Source organism: Strix aluco, chromosome 23 (assembly GCF_031877795.1).
Source record: "Strix aluco isolate bStrAlu1 chromosome 23, bStrAlu1.hap1, whole genome shotgun sequence".
In the NCBI taxonomy this organism is placed as follows: Eukaryota; Metazoa; Chordata; class Aves; order Strigiformes; family Strigidae; genus Strix; species Strix aluco.
In genome coordinates this window covers 1318112-1341763 of record NC_133953.1, presented here as the reverse complement: position 1 = coordinate 1341763, position 23652 = coordinate 1318112, and the positions used below count along the sequence as shown (strand labels likewise).

At 58.4% G+C, this 23652-nt stretch overlaps 1 protein-coding gene across 7 annotated transcripts in view; it reads left to right on the top strand.

Annotated features, from left to right (window-relative positions):
* The window catches only part of DSCAML1 (DS cell adhesion molecule like 1), a 104355-nt gene that overhangs the window by 41302 nt on the left and 39401 nt on the right, over nucleotides 1-23652 (top strand). The gene's annotated exons all lie outside the window — the stretch shown is intronic.

Here is a 23652-nt window from a genome sequence, read left to right as displayed (position 1 = left end):
TTTGGCCGTGTAAGAGACGGAGTTATCGACTGGCTTTAGCGGCACTGGCCTTCCGTGCCCCATTGCAGCTCGCAGCCGCTGTGGCATGGGAAGGACTGAGGAGGGCTTGAGGGGGCCGTGGCGGTGCTGGGCTGGGTGCGCCGGCTCCTGCCGCTTCCCGCCCCCCGCTCTCCTCCCTCCAGAAATCCCCGCGGCGGGGATTTGCGCTTTGATTATTTTCAAATACCGGTTTGTGTAAAATTTGATTTGAGGAAACATTTTTTCTCCCACATGCTGTAGGATTGAGGGCGTGTAATCCCTCCTAAATCGCCTGGACGAGGTTTGTATTGCAATGCCAGTATCAGAGCTAACAAAAGGGGATTAGACAGGAAAATTCTGCGTGAAAACCTGCCGCTCTTTGAGGGCTTTTAGTACAAAGAAGATAAGATAGGTAGAGCAGAGCCATTTTTAACCCAGTTTTTAATGCACTCAGTGCCTCTCCTTTCCGAGGCAAAGGAGAGGGGAGATGGCAGTCGTTTTAACCCTTTCCCTTCCACTGACTGAGGTGCAGGCTGATGCTTTCCTACGGGAGCAGCGGTGCGGGGGGAGTGCTCTGAGAGGTGCTGGGCAGAAGAGGCTGTGGGGGGATGCCTGTGATGGGCTGTTACTCCCTGGGGCCATTGCCAGCTCCAAACCAGGGCATGCTCTACAGCTACGCTTTCTAAGTGGGTCGTGGGGAAAGGGGGAGCCCTCCCTGTGGGAGCCCTGGGTCCCGGGGCTGCGTTGGCAGCTGCATGTTGAACTGCAAATGCCGACTGCGCTGCTCACAGCCCCTTTGTGCCACCCAGACCGGGAGCAAAGCACGTTCCCATCTCGCCTGCCCGAAGCCGGGCGCTGTGTCTGTGTGTCCTGGGGGATGGAGAGCCGTCCCGCTGTCCCGCCGGGGATGGAGAGCCATCCTGGTGTCCCGCTGTCCCACCATCCCACCGCCTGTCAGATCGCCGTCAGTCGGGAGGCGGCAGCGAACGGAGACAGCTGTCAACCTTTGCGGGCTGATTGTCGCCTGCAAATATATTACAGGAGCTCAGCAAGTGCCAAGGCACATCAGGCCGGGGGAATAGATGCTCCAGGGGGAGATGAAAGGATCCCTTCAGTGGAATTCATGTGGAATAAGCTTTCCACAGGAGATATTTCCTCCTAATCCTCCTTAGCGCTCAGCTGATGCCTTGAAGCATCAGGGGTTTATGCCTTTTAAAAATTCATTCTCTCTGCTGTAACAGCAGGTGTGTGCGTTATCAGCTGCCGGGCCCAGGCCCCTCTGGCACGGGGCCGCTCCTTCGGCCCCCGTGAGCGTCCTGCTGCAGCGAGTTCCACAGGTCGCCTGTGTGCCGGGCAAAAGCAGCCTTCCTCTTCTGCTGGTTTTTTGGGCGCTTCCCTGGCCGGGTGCTGGGGCGAGCCAGTCACGCCGACCGTGGGGTGTTGATGGTGACTCTGTCTGGGGCAAGTGGAAAGGTGCTGTGGGCACCCAGCATCAGGCATTGGCTTGTGGGGTGGGAAAAGGGCCTTACTGATGCCATAGCCCCCATCCGTCTGCCCCTGCTCATTGCAGCTGGACTTACAACATTCCACTTATCTGGTCAAGGGATACGTGTTCATTATTCCACTTGATTGTCACTGAAACCCATCTGATACCCAGACTTACAGCGTGGCTGGAGAGCCAGGCGGTCTCCACGCCTGAGCAGGCAGGATCTGACACGCTTTGCCAGCCAGAGCCGTCGCTCCGTAGGCGTTTGGCCAAGGAAAAAAGGTCAAGTCTTCACCTTTCTGCAACAGGCAAAGATGGCTCGGGAGGTGCCCGATGGCTCGGGAGGTGCCTGATGGCTGGGAGCTGCCCGCTGCCTCCCAGCCACGCCTCAGCCGTGCCGGTGTTGTGGCTTGGTGCTTCGGAGCTGCCCGGCAGAGCCCCCGGGGCTGCTCTTCCCTCTGCATCTCTCTCACCCGTGTGCCCCTGGTGTGTCCCGCTGAGATGTGGGGCCACGGCTCCCAGGGCGAGCACCGTGCCGCAGCTCTCGTGCTGCACAGTGTTTTACTGCCGTGGTTTATGGCCACGGACAGGGCGAGGACAATGCAGTTGTGAGAGCTGCTGGGTGCCAGGTTGTCTTTATTCTGCCATCTGCGCGTGAGAGGTGGTAGATGCCTGTACGCTCAGCCCCGTGGCGGGATAAGATCCTGCAGATGTTCTTGCTCGCAGGCTGGGTTGGGTAACGAGTGCTGCGTCGAGAGAACCGCCATCAATCTGCTGCATATTAATAGTCACCAGCAGGTCGGACTCTTGGAGGGGACGTTTTCCGAGCGACTGAGCAGAGAGCTTTGCTGCTGTCGATGGGGCCGTGCCCTTCTCAGCCCCTGGGAAAGCCCATGTGGCTCTGGGAGACGTGTTGTAGCCCCAGAGGGTGCTGCGGGTGCCCAGGCAGCGGTGACTCGGCTTGGCGCGTCCCCCTCGCAGCTGGCACGTGGCTGGAGCCGCAGGGAAGGGTGCGCGGCCCTGCCGGAGACCAAGCGCGCCCTGGCCAGCGAGCGGCCGCCGGAGCCCGCGCAAGGCGGAGAGGTGGCTTCTGCAGCGCAGGGTGCTCGCGGGCTGTGTGAACGGGGTGGGAGGAAGAGAGGAGCCCCTGCGCCGCCTCAGCTTCGCAACAGCTCGGTGGCTGCATGATAAACAACTTGACAAAGTGTTAAAATCCTGAAGGCGGGGCTGGCAGGAGAAGGAGAAGGGAGGTCATAATTGCATGGGAAAATAATGAACTGCGCTCTTCTTGGAATATGCAGCGGTCTAACAAGAATCAGAAAATTAATTATCTTCTGTAATTAGTGTAATGACCTACACTATTAGAGGTTATTTACAGCAGGAATAAAACTTCCCCCTATAAACGTCAGGCCGCGCCGCTGGAATGCAAAGGCTGGAGCAAACCCTGCACCGGATGCCGCGAGGGCGCAGAGGCAGGATAAGCCACTGGCACCTCCACTCGGCCAGCCCCGGGCGCCGGCTGCCCCACCTTGGGCCATGTGGCTCCTGCCAAATAACGCTGGTCCCCCTCGGGGTCCTGGGGATGTTCAGATCTTGCCCTTACCCTGCACGAGTACGGCCGCTTCCCCGGAGCCCCCCCATGCAGCCCGTGCCGGCTCGGGAGAGGCCCTTTCCCTGCCGGAGGCACACGCCAGCTGCGCGTGCACAGCTCAAAATGGAGACATTAGCCCGCTATTGTTCCTCAGCCTGAAGCCTTCATGCTCCAAAAGCGTTTCTTTTTTTGTGGCTGGGATGCATGAAATGGGTCCATAAGCAGCGTGTTTCCAGTGTGGTGCCCGGGGGGTGAGGGGCAGCACCCCCGTGGGCACCGGGCACCTGCGGGAGGGTCTGCCCTCGGCGTGGCGATGCGCGTCTGCTCACGTCCTGCGCGCTCTTCGGCCGCACGTCTGGCCGGTGCGGGAGGGTCGGGGCTGGGGCAGGGGCAGAGCGGTGGGCACGGTGCTGCCGGGGCAGGGATTTGCCTTCTGTAATTGCTTCTGAAACAGGGCCTGGTGGGGGAACTCGCCCAATACGGGGCAATGACAGTGTTGGTGTCACACAGGCTTTCAGCAGTGATGGAAATGTCCACTTGGGTTTCCCCACGGGGAAGCGGAGCACAGAAGGGAATATTTGGTAGCTGTGGTCTGGTGGAGGGTGTCTTGGCACGACGGTGCCAAGCAGACGGGCAGCAGTGCACCGGGAGATGTGTGTGGGGGAGGCGTTTGGGGTAATTCCCAAAGGTACCGGCACACTCTGGCTATCCCTGCTTCTCCCTCTGGTCACGTTGCTGCTCTAACACTTGCTGGGCTCCGGGCCTGGGCACCGCGTGGGGGCCGGACAGGTCCCACAGGGAAGGCGGCGTGGCTGTGCTCCGGGGTGCTGCCCTGCGGCGCTGCTGGTGCCGTCTGCCCTGGAGCAGGTGGGTGCTGGTGGCACCGACAAGGAAGGGTAGGACGGGGGAAGAGTTCTCCATGTGGCGAGGGGAACCTGAGAATTACTTGACATTTTAGCGTGAAGGATCATGACTCTTGCATTATTAAAGCTGCAGTGATAAAATGCCTTACCTGTCACTGAGAACCTACATCAATAATTTAGCTTGGCACCTGGTGATTAAAGTGAAATAAGCACTGGCCTGACTCCCTTCCCGGGCACGGCACCGGTGCTGCGGCGGCCGTGGCCGCAGTGGAACCCGATGCGATGCCTTCCCTGGTTCCTGCCCTCGTACGGGTGCCCGGAGAGGCCGGGCCACCTTCCCCCGGGGCCACTGGGCCGGATGCACCATGGCCAGGTGTCTGTGCAGTGCCCGGGTGCTGAACAGGGCTGGGGCTGGGGCTGCTGCCGCCGTATCTTAGTGTGTGATGTAACCTCATTGTATAAACAGAACTGAGCGCAGCTCTTGAAACTAAGAGCGTATTCCTTCCAACAGACCCTTAATGTAATTTGAATGTACAATCGAGGGTTTTTATAGCTTAATATTCCAGTGTTTGTGGTGCATCCTGGAATTTAAGTGTCTTAAACGTAATTATTGTTAATTGCTCACACGATTCTATAAACTCATCCAATTAAAAAAAAGTTATTAACTTTATAAAATATTGCAGGCATCCCACAGTGCAATATATTTGCAGGAAATAACAGCTCAAGCAGGCAGAGCTGAACTGCAACAAGGTGAACGGGTGACACCTCGTATTCCTCCCGCGCTTGTCCCCTCTCCCTCAAGCGCTTCGGCAGCGCCTTGTCCCCTCGGCTCAGGCGAGTGTTCATGCCCCGGGCTCGGGTTTTGTGCGGGGTGGGAGCAGAGGGCTGTGGGACGCCGAGGGGTGCTCTCTGGTTTGGGGGCAGCCTCCAGCGCTTCGCTACGGACCCAGGCCGGGGAGCTCCTGATGGTGTCGGGGAGCTCTCAAAGTGGGGCACAAAATGGGCTGAAGTCTCCGAGCGGGGCTGGGAGGTTGTCGGTGGAGGGCGAGCGCCTGAGCAGACGTTCCTCCCTCCCGGGCTTGCCCCGCATCCTCCCGCTCCCTGTGCTCGGGGGCCAGTTACAGCCGGCCAGGGATGATGATTATAATCTTACGGTCTAGGGCCAGAATTTACAACCAGGGATTTATTGTCCCCTGATTGCTCTGTGCTGCCATTTAACTCATGCCCTGGAAGAGTTATTTAATGCACAGCGAGCGGAGTTGTGCTAATGCCGCCTTGTGCACATACGTCTTTGCCAACCTCCTCCTCTTGTTTTCCTTGTGCAACTAAAATCCTGGGTGCCAGTTAGCGTGGATACAAACTCAGTCGGTCTCGGTAGGATTTCAGTTGGAGCCAAGTTTCTTTTTGTTTCGGAAAGATTGGCCCTTTCCCTTGCCAGGTGCCCGCTGCCTCTCGCGTTGGCTCTGCCTGAGGTACCGCTCTCGGGGAGGGGAGGGAGCTGAAGGGGGGTGCTGGGCAAGTTCCGTCTCGCCTGGATTAGAAGGTGTCTTTTTCCCTTTCCATCTTACTGCTTTTCCAGTAGAGAAACAAATGGTCTGTAGGAAGGAGGAGAGATGGGAAGAAAGGAAACTCTCAAATGAAGACAAAACTGAATTCAGTTCGTGACCAAAATGAGAAATTTCCACAAAAGCTTCTTTTTGGTGAAGAAGTATTTCCTCTGGGATTGCTTCTGTGCAGAAGCCTTGGGAAGAAGCAGTTACAGCTGGTCCAGTGCTTTCTCTGAAAGCTATTTGTGATATTTGCCTTCTCCATCTCTCCGCATCCCTCGCAGAGCTTCCAGCCAGCCGGGGCAGGAACAGCAGCCACCGGCCGGGGCGGCTTGAGCAGCCGATGTGTGAATCAGCGGCAATTAATCCGTCCCTTAAACAGCAGGATTCTGCAGGTAGATTTTTCCATCTGAAGTAGCTGGTGATATAGTGGTATCTGGGACAGTGGCGGGCTGACAGAGAGCACGCATGAAGCGGCATTTGTCAAATTAATGAGGCATTATAAATTATATCCACAATTTTCTCTTCCATTTCCCGCCACCCCCTCCTGTCGCTGGCAGGGAGAGGGGACCGTGCGGAGCCACTCCCGGGGTCCCGCGGGGCTGGGACTATCCAGCCCAGTGCCCACCTGGGGCTGGGGCGCAGGCACGGCCCCGTCAGATGGATCAGGAGGATAAAAATGCAGCAGATCCCCGTTTTCACTGGGAAACTTGATGTAACTAGTATTGATCTCTCTATTACCTCTGTGAAGGGCAGCTTCATTTTTCAAGCAAAACAACCTTTGTATCTGAAATATAGAAATTGATTTTGAAGCGGGCACTGCTGGCGTTGGCGGGGGGGGGGGGGGGCAGATAGCGACGGGTAGGATGAGGCTGAGCAGCAGAATGAGAAGAGAGTCCTTCCAAAGCCAGGAGAAACATCGGCCTTGTCTGATTGTGTTACCTGCCTGGAAATAATGGTGTTTGAAAGTCAGCAAATAAACTTTGCTGGAGGTCCTTTCCTTCTCCCTGCTGGAAGCGGCTGATCCTGGCAAGTAGCCCAGGTCATAGAGGTGGGAGGCAGGGGGCTGGTGGGGAGGGGACAGGTTTGGGAAGAGACCCATCCCGGGTGGGGAGGCATCGAGCGGCCCCTGTCCGGGAGCTCCTGGTGCCAGCAATGGCACTGGCGTGTCGTGGTGTAGCACGGCGCCGGGAGCTGGGACGGACTGGGAGAGGGTCTGGGAGCAGCGGGGGCTCAGTGCTGTGGGGAGCGCACCCGTGCCAGCTCCACCAACGGCTTCGAGCCACGCTAGGCACGCAGCTTCGTTTTAGGATTGTTGCAGTCCTGCTTAATTGGCTCTTGGGCTCCCTGTGCATGGCGTCCAGCGCATCTTAATGAGGGATTCTCAAAGACTGGCTTTTTTCCCTGGGACTAGAACGAGGTGGTGTTTAATATTCATGTGTAGCTCCGTTCATCTGAAAGGTAACGAGGGAGTTGGATTCCCTGCTGGCAGTGAATCATAATGGGATCTGGGCTCCTAAATCACCTGCGCGTGGCGGTGCTGCCTCTTCCCGAAGTGGGCTGGGCTGGCAGCAGCCACCCCACGGGCACGGTGACGTGAGGTCTCCTTCGGTGAGCCAGCACGGACCGAAGGGGTACCAGGTCAGCACTGGGAAGTGCTTTTCCACGCCACTGGTGGTCAGGATCTGGAGTATCTTGCCACAGGCAGTCACGGAGGTCAAGTTGTCAGCCAAAAGCCGTTGGATGTTGATGTGAGGGGGAGACGCAGCTGAGAGAACAGTCGCTGAGATCTCTCCCGACAGAGCTGGTCAAGCCCCGGCTGCAGGCAGGGCTCGAGCTGGTCCCTGAGCATTCGGGTTAGGCCATGTCTGCCCCCGCCAGGGTCTCCTGGGCCTTCAGGCCTTGCGTCAGGCACAGGACAGCGGGAGAGGCCAGAGGGGTGGGAGAGGCTGGGTGCAGGCACCGTCTGAAATGCAGGTGGCCACCGATACCGACATACGTGGGGGGTGCCTGGGTGCCGGTGGCTGCTGAGGAAGGGGTTGGGACCCAGAGCTGCCCCGCAGTGTCCCCTGCTGTCCCCCAGGCCCTCGTGAGGGTGTCAGCCCCAAGCCCAGCCGTGCTCCCCGGCAGCACCCCCTTGGCAAGGGAGGGCAATGCCGCCTTCCCCCCACACTGTATCAGCCCGGCCTGGGCGAGGAGGCGTTTGTGATCCCTGCTTGCTGGGAGGGGACGGAAAACAGCCGTGGGGAGCTGAGCTTCCATGGGGGTTTTGCTTTCCATCGGCTCCCCTGACTTCACTCTGTCCCATCTCACCGTGTGTGGGAAGGCGGGAGGCAGGAGGTGCTGGGGAGGATCTCTGGGCATCTCCTGCGTGGCCGGACTGTGTGTGTACAGCGAAGTGGTGGCTCCTGGAGCCCCCTCCGGGGGATAATTCTGCTGAGCTGATTGCAGCCACACAGAAGGGACCAGACCGATGTCACCTGCGCGCTCTGCCCAGACACGCTGCGAAACCCCCTCGCTTTCAGCCTGCCCCCATCATCCCTGTGTGGAGCTTTGGAGCCCTGAGCGCAGTACTTGCTCCTGGCTTGTTGGAGAATCAAACTCTTGTTTATGGAAACGATGCATTCCCCATTTCCCTCTCCCTCCCTCCCTCTCTCCCTCCCTCCTGCCTTCTCTCATTGTCATTTTAGCCCAGATTAAAGAAAATAGGGTGCAGCGCTGTGCGCATGTTCCGAGCGGTGTCTTTTCACAGTGCTGTACTGATGCCAAGCAATAATGACAGGTTCAAGCTTTTCTGCATCACAAATGAACTGCATGCAAATGGCTAGTCCTGAATGGAGAATAATTGTCAGCACGGAGAGTCCTGCCTCCACCGAGCCAGTTCCCCCATGCTCCGGAGGGGAGAAGCCTTCAAACGGTTAACGGGAGCGGGGATAGCGGGGAGCTGCTGTTTCCACTCTGCTAGAGCCGAACCTGTTAGTGCAGAGCTGTGTGAAGAATGTCAGGGATTTGTTCCAAGCGTTATCGAGATGTGGCTTTACATCTGTAAATCCTTTTACGCATCGCAGCTCAGCCGTGAGGCCTCCCCACGTGACGGGCAGCACTCGCTGCCTGGCCCGTGCCAGACTGGCAGCAGCGCCCGGGCAGGGGCAGCCGCCGCTGTGGATGTGACAGCGCTTACGGGGCCCCTCACGCACACCCGGCTTTGGGGGGAAGCGCCCACCAAACGTCGGGGCTTTCTATGTAACTCTGGCTGTGGCTCAGCCACGATCTGCGTGTTCTGTACTAAACCCTCTCCCTAAGCTACTCCGGTGCTTTAGTAGTGCCCCTCAGCACCGTCCGAACACGCCTCCCTGTCTCGCGCGCGTTGATTGTTTTCAGTCGGGATCGTGTCTGCGAGAAGCCGGGGGGGTGGGAGGCACGCAGCTGGCTTTCACTGACCCCTGGGGAGCTTTTCCAGCTTATGTCAGCTGAGGATTTGACTTAGTGCTACTTGCTTTCCTACCAAAATGCGACTAGCAGAACTGGATTTAGCAAGCGCTGGTGCCAGTCTCCGGCACCATCAGCAAAACATGCTCTATCATTCCCTGTGATGTGTGCTGATGAGGGGAAAAAAACGGCTTGTTCATCCATCAGAAATTCAGGGATGCTGTCTCTAGGTGAGCAATTTGCCAGCATTACCCAGTGTCACTCATTAGACACAAGATGTAACAGTCTCATTTACTCTTCGGGCTTCCTGCCACTTCCTTCCTTTTGCGTTTGACTTTGCATGCGAAACTTAAGCTCATTTTTAGCCTCTGCTGAACTCTGCTTTCCAATTCTTGCTCATTAAGCCCAGGCACAGTGTGTGGGCTACGTGCCACAGGAGAGGGGTTTGGAAGCCAGCAAAGTACCCCGGTGCCCGTTGCTGTCAGGCTTTGCAGAGCAGCGTGTGTGTGTTTCAAAGACAGAAAAGGAAGCAGCTTCTTCCCTCCCGTCACGAGGCCTCAACTTTCCAAAATGCCTTGGCTTTGGCTGCCTTTTAGCTGTGTTTTTTACGGCTTTGCAGGCTTATAACTTTTTAATACATCTACGTTTTCACATTGAATTTGATTGATGCTTTTAGCCCATTTAAGGGTTTTTTTTAACTCAGCTGTAAAAGAAGGGGGGCAGAAAGTGCAGGGACTCAGTTTCCTCTGAGGAAGCAGAACCAGGGGCTTGAGCGGGTGTTTCGTGGCCGGAGCTTTGCCGGTGTCTGGGAGCGGAGACACCAGAAGATGCAGGCCAGGGCATGTTGCTGTGCTGCCCCCAGGGGTTTCCCTTTGCCTCTGTATTGATACGACTTTAGGTGCTCCCCGGGCTGGGCCAGGCTGCGAGAGCGGGGCGGGGGGCAGGTGAAGCTGCGGGTGCTGCTGACTCATGTAGCTCCCCTGCACGCAGGGATGGGGCAGCTGCTGCTCTCCCCTGAGCTCCCCGGGTTTCCTGCAGCCTTCCTGGTCGTCAGGGCTTGTGGCTAACCAGGGCCTGTTGTGCTGCCGTGCCGGGCGCTCAAGGGGCCGTCGCGGTAGAGCTCGGAGCCGTCCGTCTCTTTCCACCCTGTTTCTGTGGACGGGAATGGCCCTCTTTGTTTTGAAGAGAGTCCCTCCTATTCGTCTGTCCCTTACTGCATCATCTAAACTGCGTCCTATCCTCGCTGGTTTACACGCACTGGCTGAAGATGAATTTCAGGCAAAGGCCCAAGTAATTGGAGTAACATTAAACTGAACTGTAGGATGTGTAAGCAATGACTCGGGAACGATTCTGCAAGGCGCAGACTAGGAAGCTGGCGTTTGGGAGTGCTTGGTTGTGTGCCATGACAAAAAGCCCGTTAGCAGCAGCCTTTGTATCTTTACACCGGTGCTTTAGTTGTTGCTGCAGCTGAGCTCTTCCAGAGGGAGGGGGTGAGGAACGGTCATCCCCGGCCTGACAGGGGGAAGGTGGTAAGCCCCGGGATGTCTGCGCGTGGCGCTGGAAAACCGCTGTCTGTCTCGGGCGCCGTGGAAGGGGCTGGTTTCTCTACCCCGAGCAGTAGGAAAGCCTGTGGTCTTTAATGTGGTCCAGACCTTGTGCTAATCACAGTGGAGGGACCAGTGTCGAGATCTGCATTACAGCGATAATTCAGCAAATTCCAGAGCATTAGCGCAGTTAAAATGTCAGGCTGATATCTTCCTCAGCATTAGAAGTCTTAATGCACTTTATCCGTTCAAAGTCCTGGTGCTCTGAGTTAAAGCGTGAGGAAAAAAGTGGTTACAGAGCAGAGGATTAGCAAGAAAGGAAAAAAAAAAAAAGGGGGGTTGCCCTGCTGCAAGGCTGCTGTGCAAAGAGCTTCCTGTAGCACTCGTGCCTTTCGGTCAGGTTAAACTCCAGCAAGGCATGTTCGCTCTTGTGACAACAGTCTGAGACGTGTTCGCGGGGCCCAAAGGGAGCGTTACCAGCAGTGCTGAGCTTTTAATGTTGGTGGAAAAGAGCTGCCGTGCTCAGATTTGGCCGAGAATCCCAGGCGCTCGCGCAAACTCGCCTTGCCCCGCAGGCAGGCGGCAGGAGGAAAGCTCGTCTGTACCCGTGGTCCAGAGCTGGCCTGGGGCTTGCGGCGTGGGTGGGCTTTTGCCTGTATCCAGGTGGTAGCTCGGGGGAGAAACCGTTCAGGAAAATGAAAACTGTTGATCGCATCTCCTCCCATCCTCGCTGCGTGTGCTGGGCGGTTGTACCGCTTCTTCAGGCCATCTTGGATGGCACTTCCTACTCCTCGGAGCTCCCCGGGGAAGTCACTACGCCCGTAGGTGGAAACACCCGCTGGCAGCCGAGCGGCTTTTGGAGGGAAGGAGCTGAGCAGCTCAATGCCTCCGCTGCCGCGCCGGCGCGCTTGGAGCCCCCGGAGCACAGGAACGCTCGGTACCGCGGCCGGAAAACGCCCCTGGGCCTCGGTCAGGGACAACGCCGACCCCCCCTTCGGGGAGGGGGGACCCGGGGAGCTCCGGGGGGTCCCGGGGCCGCTGGCGGGGTCGGACCGCTCTCCGCGGTGCTGAACTCGGGGCGCTCTCCGTGGTGCTGAGCCGCCCGCGGGGCCCGGGCCGTGTCACGGCACTCGGGGGTCGGCGGCGGAACCTGCCCGAGCCCACCGGGTTGTGCCCCCGGAGCGTCCCGGCCCTCCCCGCGGAACGGCGGCCCCCTGTGCCCCCGCCTGCACGGGAGGCCGCCCGGGCAACACCGGCTGACACGGGCTGCGGTTTATTTTTATTGCCTTTAAATTCCATTCACCTGGGAACGGGGAGTTTGCTGCGCGTCCGAAGCACGGGACTGGTCTTTCTCGTGCCCTCGGTACACGCGCTTCGCTCTAGCTTACTATTTTTCCACAATGGAGCGGGCTCTTCTCACACAGAACTCGTTTCTTGCGCGCGCTGCTCTCGGGGCCTCTCCTCATACAGCAGCGGGGAGGAATCCGGTCCCCAGGCAGTGAATTAGGAGGTGGTAGCTGCTCATTTTTCATCTCTGCGATAAAAAATCTAATGCAATCATCAAAAAATAAAGCTGCGTTTTTCATGTCTTCGCCATTAGGAATATCTCTTGCTACTGCTCTCTTTTCCCTCCTACCCCCAAATTATTGAGGTCTCAGCAGTGTTTAAAATCTCGTGGAAATTCACTTTTGGAAGCCAGCAAAGGGGTGGGAGTTTGAGTAATCTCTAGGGCCATAACGTTCCAGAAGCATTGTGTTCCCTTAATAAAAACATTTTTTATTTGGAAACATAAATGTTATTTTTTCCAAAGGCATCACCCTGAATGGGGCTCTCCTTTCCTGTCCTTTAGCCGAAGATATTACAACTCTGGGGAGATGTTCTCCTGGTTTAGCAGCCATAACCTTACATTTATTGCGTGTGTGGCCACAGCAGCCCCCTCCGATAATTTTGTTTAGGACTGTGAAATTTGCCTTCAAAACTGAAATTGAATCCATTCTCCGCTTTCAGCAGCGTGATGGGTTTCTGCATGTCTCTCTTTCCCAAGGATGTTTGCAGTTATTGATGCTGAGTGCGGCTATTTATCACAGGCAATACAGAACAAAGAAGAATTTATTAATAAGTCTCCTGTTCCCATGCGCTTTCCTGAGGAACCTGGATACCATTTTCTCCTCGCCCCATTTATATCCACACGGTTTTGCTCCTGTCCAGGCAGATTAAACGCCTGCTGAGGACGAGGGCTCGCTCTGTAGAGCACGGACGGGTTGGATTTGATGTGTTGGGGGGGGGCTGGGGGGGTTATTGGTAGCAACAAAGAGGAGAAGCAATGCGGCGTCCCACAAGACCGACACCAGGGCGCGACCCAGAGGCTCAGGGGCCCCAGGCAGCACCGGGGCTCTCGGGGATTACTCTGCTTGGCTTTTGGCACGGACGGGTTAGTTTGCCGCAAACAGGGAGGATATCCAGCGGCAGGAGTTGTGCTCTGCGTCCTGCCAGGTGCAGGAGCGGTTTGGGGGCAAGTGGCACATACCGAAGGCCTTTGGCCCTTCTCCTGCCTCCCTTGGCACGGGCTCTTGCGAGCGCCTGTGGTGGGAGCCAGGGACCTGGCTGCCCACCCCACGTCCTCCTCATGGCCCTCCCTACAGCTGGGCTCAGCGGTCAGAGTCGCTGACGTGGGGACACTGTGCTTCCTGCTGCTCTTGGGAAAGGGAAGGTGCCTGGGGAAGTTCTGGTGGTTTTCTTCCCCTCGTGCCTACTTATGCACTAATTAAAGGTCAGTCGCCATTTGCATTCAACGTGCCTCTCTCTTCCCCTGGGTAGTTGTGTCGGCTGAGGGTTGTTCTCCATTTGGTCAAGCCGCGGATGCAGCGGTCGCCCCAGGGTGGGAGGACTCGCTCCCACCTTTGGAGATCCAGCGGCGGCCGTCACCTCTCGGCCCGTGTTGTTGTTGGCATCTGCAGGAGAGAGGGAGAGGGCCCCTCGGCTGCCGCTCCCGCTCGCCAGCCCCACAAGATGAGGCATTTATAGGTTTTTCTCCATGGATACGTATGCGGGCACGTTGGTAAAAATATACACGCGCACAAGTATATTTATCTGTAGTGCAGCGAAACCAGCGCAGGCTTCAAGCTGATTCCCTGGGGTGAAACCCCATCCTTCCCTCGAGCGCTTTCAAAGGGGAGCTGTGCTCATAATTAGTGCAAATATTTTGAATACAGAACTCATCACGGGCCTTTGTTGCGGTGACAGGCAGTGACCTGAGATGCATTTCTTCTTTCTTAATGTACCCGGAATATGTAATTAAGAGGTGACTAAAAGATTCTTTATCATTCTTTGTTTTCTGATGCAGCACACTGTTCTGTAATGCTGCCCCCTCCTTCTGTGGCTCTCGGTTCCCCGTGACAAATCGGGGATTGATATTTTCTCCGCTCCTCAAATCACTCGGAGACGGTTCGTCCGCTTCCGAGGCGCTGTACCTGCCTTGCGTTCGGCCCCGTCGTCAGAAGTCAGAACTGCTGCGGAAAAGGCAGTCGGTTAGTGGGCAGCTTGCGGGAGGGGGCTGCAGGTGCGGGGGTGCTGCCGGGAGGGCGTGGCGAGGGCTGGGCGCAGCGGGGCCGGCGCCCCCAACACCCGGCACCTTGGCTCAGTGGGCACCGAGCGGTGGGGGCAGGGAAGCTGGAGGCGGTTTGTGGGAGTGAGCCTGAGTCGCGGGGCAGAGGAGGCAGGACGGCTGCAGCAGAGAGCTGTAAATCCCCCCAGAAGTGTCCTGCTGGCTCTTGACACCCTGAGCCGGGCGGTGTCCCAGACCTGGGCTGGCCCTGCATTAGCAAACGCAGCCAGGCTCTGCTGCGCTGCGGTAAATGCAGCGTGACAGCACCTGAGCGACTCTACGTGCAGAACAGATGTCTTGAGCTGGGCTGGAGCACATCGGCGTTTCATCAATTATATATCGCTTCCCTTGCCATAAGCAGGAGCTCAGAGTGCGACTTAAAGGAGACATGAAAAGATTGAAGAGCGGAAGAGAACTTGTGAGGAGCGAGCTTGGGCTCGTTTCTCGCCTGGGCGGGGGCGGAGGTTGGCAGCCCCGGCCACGCGGCGCGCTCAGACTTCGCGTCCCCTCGCACCCTTCCGCAACGGGACCCTCGGCTCCTCCTTCCCGTCCTGCTCCTCACCGCAGGGATCGGGCGGGCCAGATCCTGCTGCAGTCTCCTGGGGATGCTGCGGGAGCCGGACAGCCTCCCGGCGCCAAAACCCCCCGCAGCGTTTACTGGCCCCTTTACTGATGTGTTTGTTGAACCGCTCCAGCTAGCCGCCCTACCTGGCAATCCCACCGCATTCAAGGGAACGCAGGGCTTCCATTATGACTGTAGAGTGTTGTCGAGTGTTTTCACTGAACGTATAATTTCCATGTATGAAAACCATTTCCAGAATTAATTTACCTACTGCAAACAGTTTGTATTAATGAAAATGCATTTTTCATGTGGGTTTGCCGGAAAAGCTGGCTGGAGCTCAAGAGCTCACTTTATCCATCCGGCATGAGTAGGAGATGGAATTTGTTTAAAAATTAAATAAATAACACAGCCACCCCCCATTTTTAATACAATATGGCCCAGCAATAATCTCGGAGGCAGACTGCAAAGGCTGCAGAAAGCTCCATCTGTGGCATTTTAATATGCAGCATTGTCTCCCTTTTTAATATCCCCCCTTTCCCGGCTGGTGTTTGTGTAAGTGAGACGCGAGATGCTGTCATCTTCCCGGGTCACATTTTGATGCTCGGAATGAACAGAAGTGGAGATGGATGCAGCCGTGGAGCCCTTCCCATATTAACACGCATATTTTAGAATAATTGATGCTGAATTCATTTTGCAGCCTCGTTTCTCCTCAGCCTTCCCCCACCCCCTCTTTCATACATGCATGGAAACAATCCTGTTATCCGTCCAGATGGCAGCTGGGCGCTCTCAGCTGAGCGGGGCCCAGCTCTGCGTGTCGGAGGCTCCTCCTGGCCGGGGAGGGAGCTGGGCCGGGCGCTGGGTGCCGACGGCCGTGGCAGCGCCGGGCACGTCCGTGCCGCACTGGGGGCCGGGGGAGGCTCCTGCTTGGGTACCGCTGGCCTCGGGGTGTCGAGCTCTGCAGGTGCCCAGGCCTGGCTTCTCGGGGGAGGCGGCGGCAGGTAACGTCGCCTGGGACGGCATTGACGGAGCTGCCTGACTTCCCGCAGAAACGTGCTGATCAAAATGCCGCCGGCAAACTTTAAAATACCGCGGGGAAGGGCCGGATGAGGCTTCTACAGATGCTTTAAAAGAGGAAGGTTTCAAAAATATTGCAAGACTAGACTACTGTGAAAATTTGCACCTGTTTTGGCATTGTCTTTAATTATTGCATGCTACCAAAAATCCCAAACGTGCCTCTTTTGTGTAAATAACAGAATGAGTACAGGGTTATTGAATTTTTTTAAAGAGAATCAAGGAAAGTGTTTGAAAAAATGCAGGTGTGTTCAAGTACAAGATGGTTTGCACTGCCCACGGCGTTCTTGGCCTTTGTAAGGAGGTTTTGTCCAGCTCGGCTTCGAGCCTCGGTGACGGTCCCTGTGCTGAGCTGGCTGGACGGGCCCCACCCTGCCGTTGTGGTTACACCCCCCCTTTGTGGGGTTTGTTGATGCCTTTTAGCCCCGGGGTGCGGCGCTGAGCAGCTCTGCCCCGCGCCTGCCGAGCGCCCGGCACGTGCAGCTGAGCCTGCAAATAATCCCTTGGAGATCAGGGGACATTTCATGTGCTCAAAGTTAAGCCCGGGCTTAAGCGCGACTGGGACGTTGGGCGGCAAGCACGGCGCTGTGGCGGGCCTCTGCATGCCACCCTCTGTGCTGCGCGTGGGTGATGGTGGGGACCGGGGACCCGGGCGGGGGGACCCCCTGGGCAGGGGCGCTCGGGGGAGGCTGGCAGGAGCACGGGGCGGGCAGCCGGAACAGCAGAGCCCTCGGCGGGGGCACGAGGGGCCCCGTGCCCTCTGACACGCGGCTTTGGGACCCTGGTGGGGCTCCCCTGCAGCTCGCGCTGGGAGCGTGGCTCCCTAATTGGGGACCGTTTCTGAGCACATGCGTCACCTGCCACTCGGCACTTGTGTTATTACAGCCCAACCCCACGCGTTATGTTTATCTCATTCCAGGACTACTGTCAGCAACGCCACTCTAGGCATAAACTTAATTATATCTCCTCGGGTAGCAGCAGGGAAGTGATTTATTGCTGCCTTTTGTTTCCATCCTCCCCTCACCTCTCTGTAATTACGCTCCGGAAGACGTGTGCTCCTGTTTGCCACTACGGAGATGCCAACGCTGTCTGCAACTTTGCTGGAGTTGCAGAGCCCATGTCTGAGAGCTGGTGTTGGGCAGAGACCTGCGTGGTGGCCCCGGGGCTCTCGGTGGCCCTGTCCTTAGAGCCCCCACATCCCTCACGAATCAACAGGGTGAAGCAGTGAGCTGGGACGTGAGTGCATGAGGTGGGGGCTTCCAGTGCTAATGGTCTGTGATGCTTTTTCGCACTGTTGGGCAGTCAGTTTTCTTTTAAAATAACTAGTGCACAAAGGGAACAATCCCCTGGCTGAAGCAGCTCCTCAGGAGCAGACGTGCCAGCTCTTCAGTGCCTCCTCAACCACAAGTGCTGACATTTCCCATCCAGCCCTCTCGCTGCCCACTGATTTTCTCTGGCTCCTTCTTTCCCCCTTCGGGTGTGCGCTGACAAAAGCATCACCTGAGGGTCAGTTCCTAAGGAAGGCAGAGAAGGTTGGGAAACGTTTTCTCTTCCCCATGCCATCCTCTGAGGCCCCTGGTCTTGCTCTTGGGGTAAAGGGAAGGTGCTTTAATTATTCCTGCGCTTTGGAAGCACCGTGGTAATTAGCAGCACAGCAGAGAGCTCCAAGGAGGCAGAAGCTCCTCGAGTTCCTTTTACCGCAGGATCCACTGGAGGGTTTTAGTGCTCAGTGCCCTGGACGGGGCTTTCCTCTGCTGCAGCCGTTGCGCGCGGCCCGTGCTCTGCTGAAAGGAGCTGTGGGATGGTAGCTTAGCGCCTTCTTGTCTCTCGTCCCTTGCTTGCTGCCAGCACCGAGAGGGCTGTGGCGGCTGTGCCCAAATGCCTGCACCGCGGTGCTGGGCTGTTTTGGGGGTGCGGGAGGCCCCCCCCTGATGCACCCCAGCGCTGTCCGGGCCAGGGCGAGCTGTTGGGTTTGGTCCAGGCTCCGTACGGGATGGGGATCCTGCCCTGCATGGCAGCTTCGCTGAGGGCTGGCGGGAGCTGCCGCCCCTGTTCCCGGGGCCTGAGCGCGTGGCCTGCGCTGGCCCATCCACCCCGAGAGCCTCGAGTCTGCTCAATCGGAACCCTGGCCGCAAAGCTGCCCGCCAGCAGCAGCCCTGCGAGGAAGGGGCCTCGCAGGGTCCCGGCAGGGCCTGTGCTGGGTGCAGGGCTGGGTGCACATGGCTGTGCTGGAAGCGCTGCCACATGGCACGTACCCATTACCCACAGGCTGCTCGTTGTGGGTGCTGTGGGTTTGGGTACATGCGACAGCGCGGCTGTGTGGGACACGGCGCTCCCGGTTTCAGTATGCAGAGCACCGCAATCACGCATTCAGTGAGTTTCTCTGTGTGGTTTTGAACAAATTGCTGATTATTTTTCCCCTCGTTATTCATCTGACAGGGGAGCAGGTTGAGTAATTAGTGAATGTGCATGAACTTTGCAGCATTTTTAAGAATAAAACGCTTGTGAATTAGCTGGGTATCGGCCCTGCTGCTCTAGCTTGTGCGCCTGCTAACGCGTGTCAGCGAGGAGCATCGCTGGCGTGTCCCGTGCTGCCCTCCCCGCCGCCTTCCCTGGGAGAGCTCCGTGAAAGCCTGCTCGTCCTGCCCGACCGCGGCACAGCTCCCTGCTCCGCTTGCTGCACGCGCTGAATTCACGTCGCCTTCCGTGTCGCTCGGGGATGAGGAGCCTCCTTGTGTGGCTGTGTAGGGATGCTGCGATTGCCCCTTCTTGCTCCCAAAACCGCCCCGGCGCAGCGTCAGGGGCGTGTGGCGAGGCAGCAGCTGCTGGGAGCGGTGGCCAGCGGGGCTTGGAGAGCAGCTGAAAGGGATGGATAATTCCTATCCTGCCAGCTTGGAAAGGCTTTTTGGAGGCGAGATCTGGCTGCGGTGCTGCAGGGGCAGAGGGACCTGGGCAGGGGCTGGACCAGGGCTGGAGTGCGAGCGTTCCCAGCTTGGGGAGGGATGAGATCTGGGTCCCTGCCCTAGACAGAAAGGCTGTGTTCGGGGGGGGCCCCAGTAGTGGGAGTCTTTCGCCAAGCAGAGGGGAGCACCCCGCTGTCTGTTGCTTTGGGGCTGCACACGAGGCCGGACGTGGCGTGCCATCCGGGGAGGCATTCTCCATCCTGTGCCATGGGCTGTCCCTTTGCACCCCCATGTCCGTGACTCTCTTCTGCATCTGCCCTCCTGGGGTGACCCAGCGGTGGTGGCTTCCTGGTGCAAGCTGCCCTCTCTCCGTGGCAGCCGCGGCTGCTGAAGCTGACGCAGAGGCCTCGGGCTGTCCTGGCACAACAAATGCTGTAAAGGCACCGCTGAACCGTGTAGAGCAGGAGGGAGCCTCGGGCACAAGGCCAGTGGCCAAGGTGTCCCCCCCGGCTGGTGACGACAGCATCTGTGCTGTCCTCGACTCCCTTGCCCCAAGCGATGCTCCGGCCTGGCAGGGGTGGGGATGGGCACCTCCCGAGAGCCTGTCAGGTTGCCCGGGATGAAGGGATTCATCCTGAATGTCCCTGCAGGGGAGCAAATTGGAGGCAGGAGCAGGACAGAACGAGCTCAGGTCTCGGATAAAGCTCCATGTGTGTGTACACACGCGTGTGGTGGGTGAGCGAGACGGAGCTGGTCACACCTGGGTCATTGGTGAGTTATGGGGTCCCAGCTCCCAGGAGCTGAACACCCCAAACTGAGCGGGGCACAGGGTGGGCGCGGGGGGGTTTTCGTGTGTCTCTGTGCCGTGGTGGTGACAAACAGCCGTTCCACTCCTGGAGCGAGTGTGTTTTTCAAAAATAATGGGCAACCAGGTGGCGATGCTGGGGTGGGGGCAGCCCTCGTGTGTGTGCTGCTCCCCACTGCCCCCAGGCTAAAGCCGGAGCTGTGGTGGGCCAGGGCATCACCACCCAGCCCCCTTCTGCCCCCAGGTGCTCAGAGGGCATCTGAAAGCATGTCGTAACGAAATCTCATCGCATTTAAAGACTTCGAGCCATGTGGAGTCCACTCGCAGTCCTGGCAGGCTGCCCCAGCATCTCGTTACTTGTTGCTGGGAAATTGCATCTTATTTCAGGGTTGAATTTCCTAAGTTGCACTCCCAGGCCGGGGATACTGTTGGGCCACTGTCAGGAGGACACGGGATCTCTTCTCCGTGTCTGTGGTGACCAAGGCACCGCTCGCAGATGGGCGCAGGGACTGCGCTGCATCCCACAACGTCTGACTGATTCTTCCAGGACTGAATAATTTTTCTGATCTGGTTTTGAACTGTCTGGAGTATTTGTGTACCGTTTTTGAAGCATAAACTGTTACTCCCCGCCTCCCCAGTGCTCGAGCAGCAGGACTCCCCAACGCCAGGAGGGGATCACTTTCACCAAAAGGGCCCGTGCTGGCAGCTTTGTGGCCGCGGATCCTGTTGCTGGGTTGGGAGGGATTGATCAGACCTGTCCATGTGCAGCGGAGCCATAAGCGGTTGGTTACTCAAAAGACCAGGTGGGGGTGTCCCCACTCATGTCCCTGATGTGAGGGGGGGAGGCGGGCTGTGGCCGTGCCCGTGCTCACGTGCCCTCCTGGAGCAGCGCCTACTCTGGCTGCTGCCTGGGCAGAGGGAGCATCGCTCTGACCCGCTGGGGCGTTTCTTGGACTCTTGGATAACTTGGGGCTGCGTATGGCTGCGGGGCCACGTCCCCCCACCTCGCAGATGCTCCGCTTGCCGTAGTGCTGCCTCAGCACCCTGGCTCGAGGGAGCTGCCTGCCAGGGCCATCCCTCTCTATCACTGCTCTCCCAGTTGAGGTCCATGACCCTGGGGTCCCACTTTCGAGAGCCCAGGGGTGTCCTCCCCAGCCCCCCAAACTAAATGCCTCGCAGAGGAGTGTGATGGTGTTGGCAAGCTGCTGTGATAGCCCTGCCCCGGTTGTTACTTGCCGTAAGTCTGTGCTACCTGGCCAGGCTTATCAGCCGGGGTTTTAAGAGGTGTCTAGAGGGCTGATAAAGAGCCAACAGCACTGGGCCAAGACTTGGCGGGCACGTTGCCATCTCCAACCAGACAAGGCTGGGTCCTGGAGAGCGGTGGCAGGAGGGGGGTGTGCAGCGAGTGTGGGCCCGGGCGCCTCAGCTCCTCCTGCCCCTGCTGCCGCATCCCCCCTGTCCAGCTCTGCCAAAGGGCAGCGTGGTCCTGGCGCATGCCCGGCTCCTGGGGTCACTCCTTGGCACTCCGCTCACCAGGCCCGCTCGGCGTCACGGCAGAACAGCCGGTGAGCTGCTTTTCTTCTCAGAGAAGAGGGACCCGCTCACAGGGCAAGGGAGCAGGCGGCCCTCCGGCGCGGCAGCCCTGCTGAAGGAGACAAGGCAGCACTCAAGTACGTGTCTTTGTGCAAGCCGCTGCCCTGTGAGAACAGCTAAATACGTTGACAGCACTAACGGCCGGGTGGCCCTGGTAGCGCGCTCTGCTCCTCGGTGCCGGTGGAGACCTCTCCAGCGGGATTACAGCTCGGCTGCAGCTCATTCGCGCCGTCCTGGTTTGCAGGGCCGGCACCTCTGCTCCGGCTCCGAGGGCTGTTGGGCGAGCGCTCTGAGTCAGCCCGCTCTGCTCGGCGTAGCAGTCGCTTACAGCCCAGGTGCCAAATTCACAGAGAAATTCTGCTACATGAGCAGGTACCAGCATTCTTCCAGCCTCCCCTGGCAACGTGCTCGCCCGCTGACGTGCAGGCTCCTCTCCTGGGGTGCGCGGCAGGAGCAGGGCTGGGCGCAGGCGCGGTGAGGATCAGGGCACGCTTGGCGTGCTGCCGCCGCCCCACGGTGCTTCGGGTGCTGCTGTGCCTCGCGGGGTGCGGGTGCTGCTGCTGCTGAGGCTCCCGCAGCAGCCGGACAGGCCCATCTCCGCCAGAACTGCCGGGTTGTGAACAAAGCCACCATGACCGTTTTGTTCTTGGACCTCTAACTAGGTCAACATACATTTGCCTTGTCTTAATAATTATTGATAAGATGCGGCGGCTCGTGTGCTGTGCAGGACGGGGCTGCTCCTCCTCCCGGCCGTGCTGCCGTCACTGCAGCCCCCACGTGTGGCAGAGACGCTTTTCAGCAAATTTGTGCCGTAGCAGTGCTGGGGGAGCGACGCTAAGGCAGCACAAGGGTGGTGCCCCGTCAAAGCGTGCGGCTCCCCAAGTCTGAACCTTCGCAGCTGAAAGGCTGAACCTTTGCAGCCCTGGAAGGTGGGTGGGTGGAGGAGGGCTCGTGGCAACCCACTGGTGGCCTTTCCCACAGAGACATTTCTCCCTTCTCTGCCCCTTCCAAAGAGATGGTGCAGTTAACCCGCGCTTCAGTCCCCAGGGTGGCTGCCAGCAGGGAGCGGCGGTGCCGGGGGAGCGGACGGGAGGCGAGGGCCGGTGATGCCCCCCAGCACCCTCCTCCTCTCCCACCGTCAGCGCTCCTGGCTGCAGGGAAGGCGAGGAGAGGTGGTTTCTCTCCAGAGTCGCCCACTCCGGAGGGGTGGGTGAGAGGGAGGGAGGGGTGGGAGTGTGCGCAGGCCAGGGAGGGTGGCTGGGTGCCTCCTCGAGCTGCCGCCAGCCCTCGAGGCCGGGCGGCGATGGGGCTGTGCCTGTGGGAGGGACTCGTGGGCAGGACCCTGCTGCCCCAGGACGTGCTTTCGCAGACCCAGCACACAGGCTGGGGGGTTTGGGGGTGCCCTCGCTGGCACGGGCTCCTGGCTGTGCCTTCTGCATAAAAACCTGCAGACCAACTCCCTGAGCCAGGTGAAAGGCAAAGAATAAACCCAACCACCGTCACTGAGCCATTCAGGCTTCAGAGCTGAAGAGGAGGTTATGTCCTGGGGATTCTTTTTCTGTTGCTTTTCCAGCGCTAATGAGCGGGGAGGAAGTTCTGCTCTTTGTTTGAGTCGCATTCGCTGATTTTTTTTTTTCTTCCCCCAGTGAGTAGTAGGGAGGGGAGGAGGGGATGCACCGCGCGTGTCTGCATGGACACGTGGGACCGTGGCAGCCAACGGCAGCGTGGGAGCATTGAGCTTTACTCCCGAGTTTTAGGCAACAGGAATTCCTTTGGTGAGGCTTTCGGCTTTTCTCACCAGATCAAAACAAGGTCTTGGCTTCAGCAGGATTCATTTAAGCCTGGTGCAGGGCAGCGATTTGCAGCTCTGAGGCAGTTTTCCGTGTTGCAGAGGGAGCTTTCTGGCCTCGAGACTTCCCCCACAGGCTCCAGGAGCTTCTTGCTCCATTTTCTAGAGAGCCAGAGTGTCCCCAGCATCAAAGTTTGGCCTTTGCATGGAGGGTGTTTACGCTGTGCCTAAACCTTGCGCTGCCAGGGGTGTGTCTGGCTACAGAAACATCATCTGTAGAGGGTCCCGGGTGCGTGCTCGGGCTCTGCGCTCCCTCCCCTCTAACCCAGGGGCTCTGTGACGACCAGCTATCGGGTTCGGAGCATCCTGTATGTGAAGACGGGGGTTGAAGGCTGGGCACTTGCTGGATGCCCTCGGTCAGGTGGTGCGTAGCTGCTGTCCTCTAAAACTTCACCCGGCTCTTTGCCTCCTCTGCAAGGACGGCGGCAGTGGGGCAGAGCAGCGGCTGGCCCAGGCTCTGTCCCCACGGCACAGCCCGGCTGGAGGAGGCACTGCGGGCGGCGCGCTTGCTTTGCCAATGCATTCGTGTAGGGATCCGGCGCCCAAGAGCGATGGGTGCTGCCGCTCGCCCTCGCCCATCCCAGCACCAAGTGCCCCTCTGCCGAGGGCTCGGCACGACTTTATCATAATGCAGCATGAATTTCATTAGCTCATTTGTCTCTGGCTCTCTGAGCCTGGAGATAATTTAATCCAGAAGTGGTTTACAAGGAGGAGCGTGGTTTAGTCTGCAAAGCTTAATAACCGCCTCTGGCTGCCGTTGGTAAAGCCGAGCTTTGGGCTAGGCCGG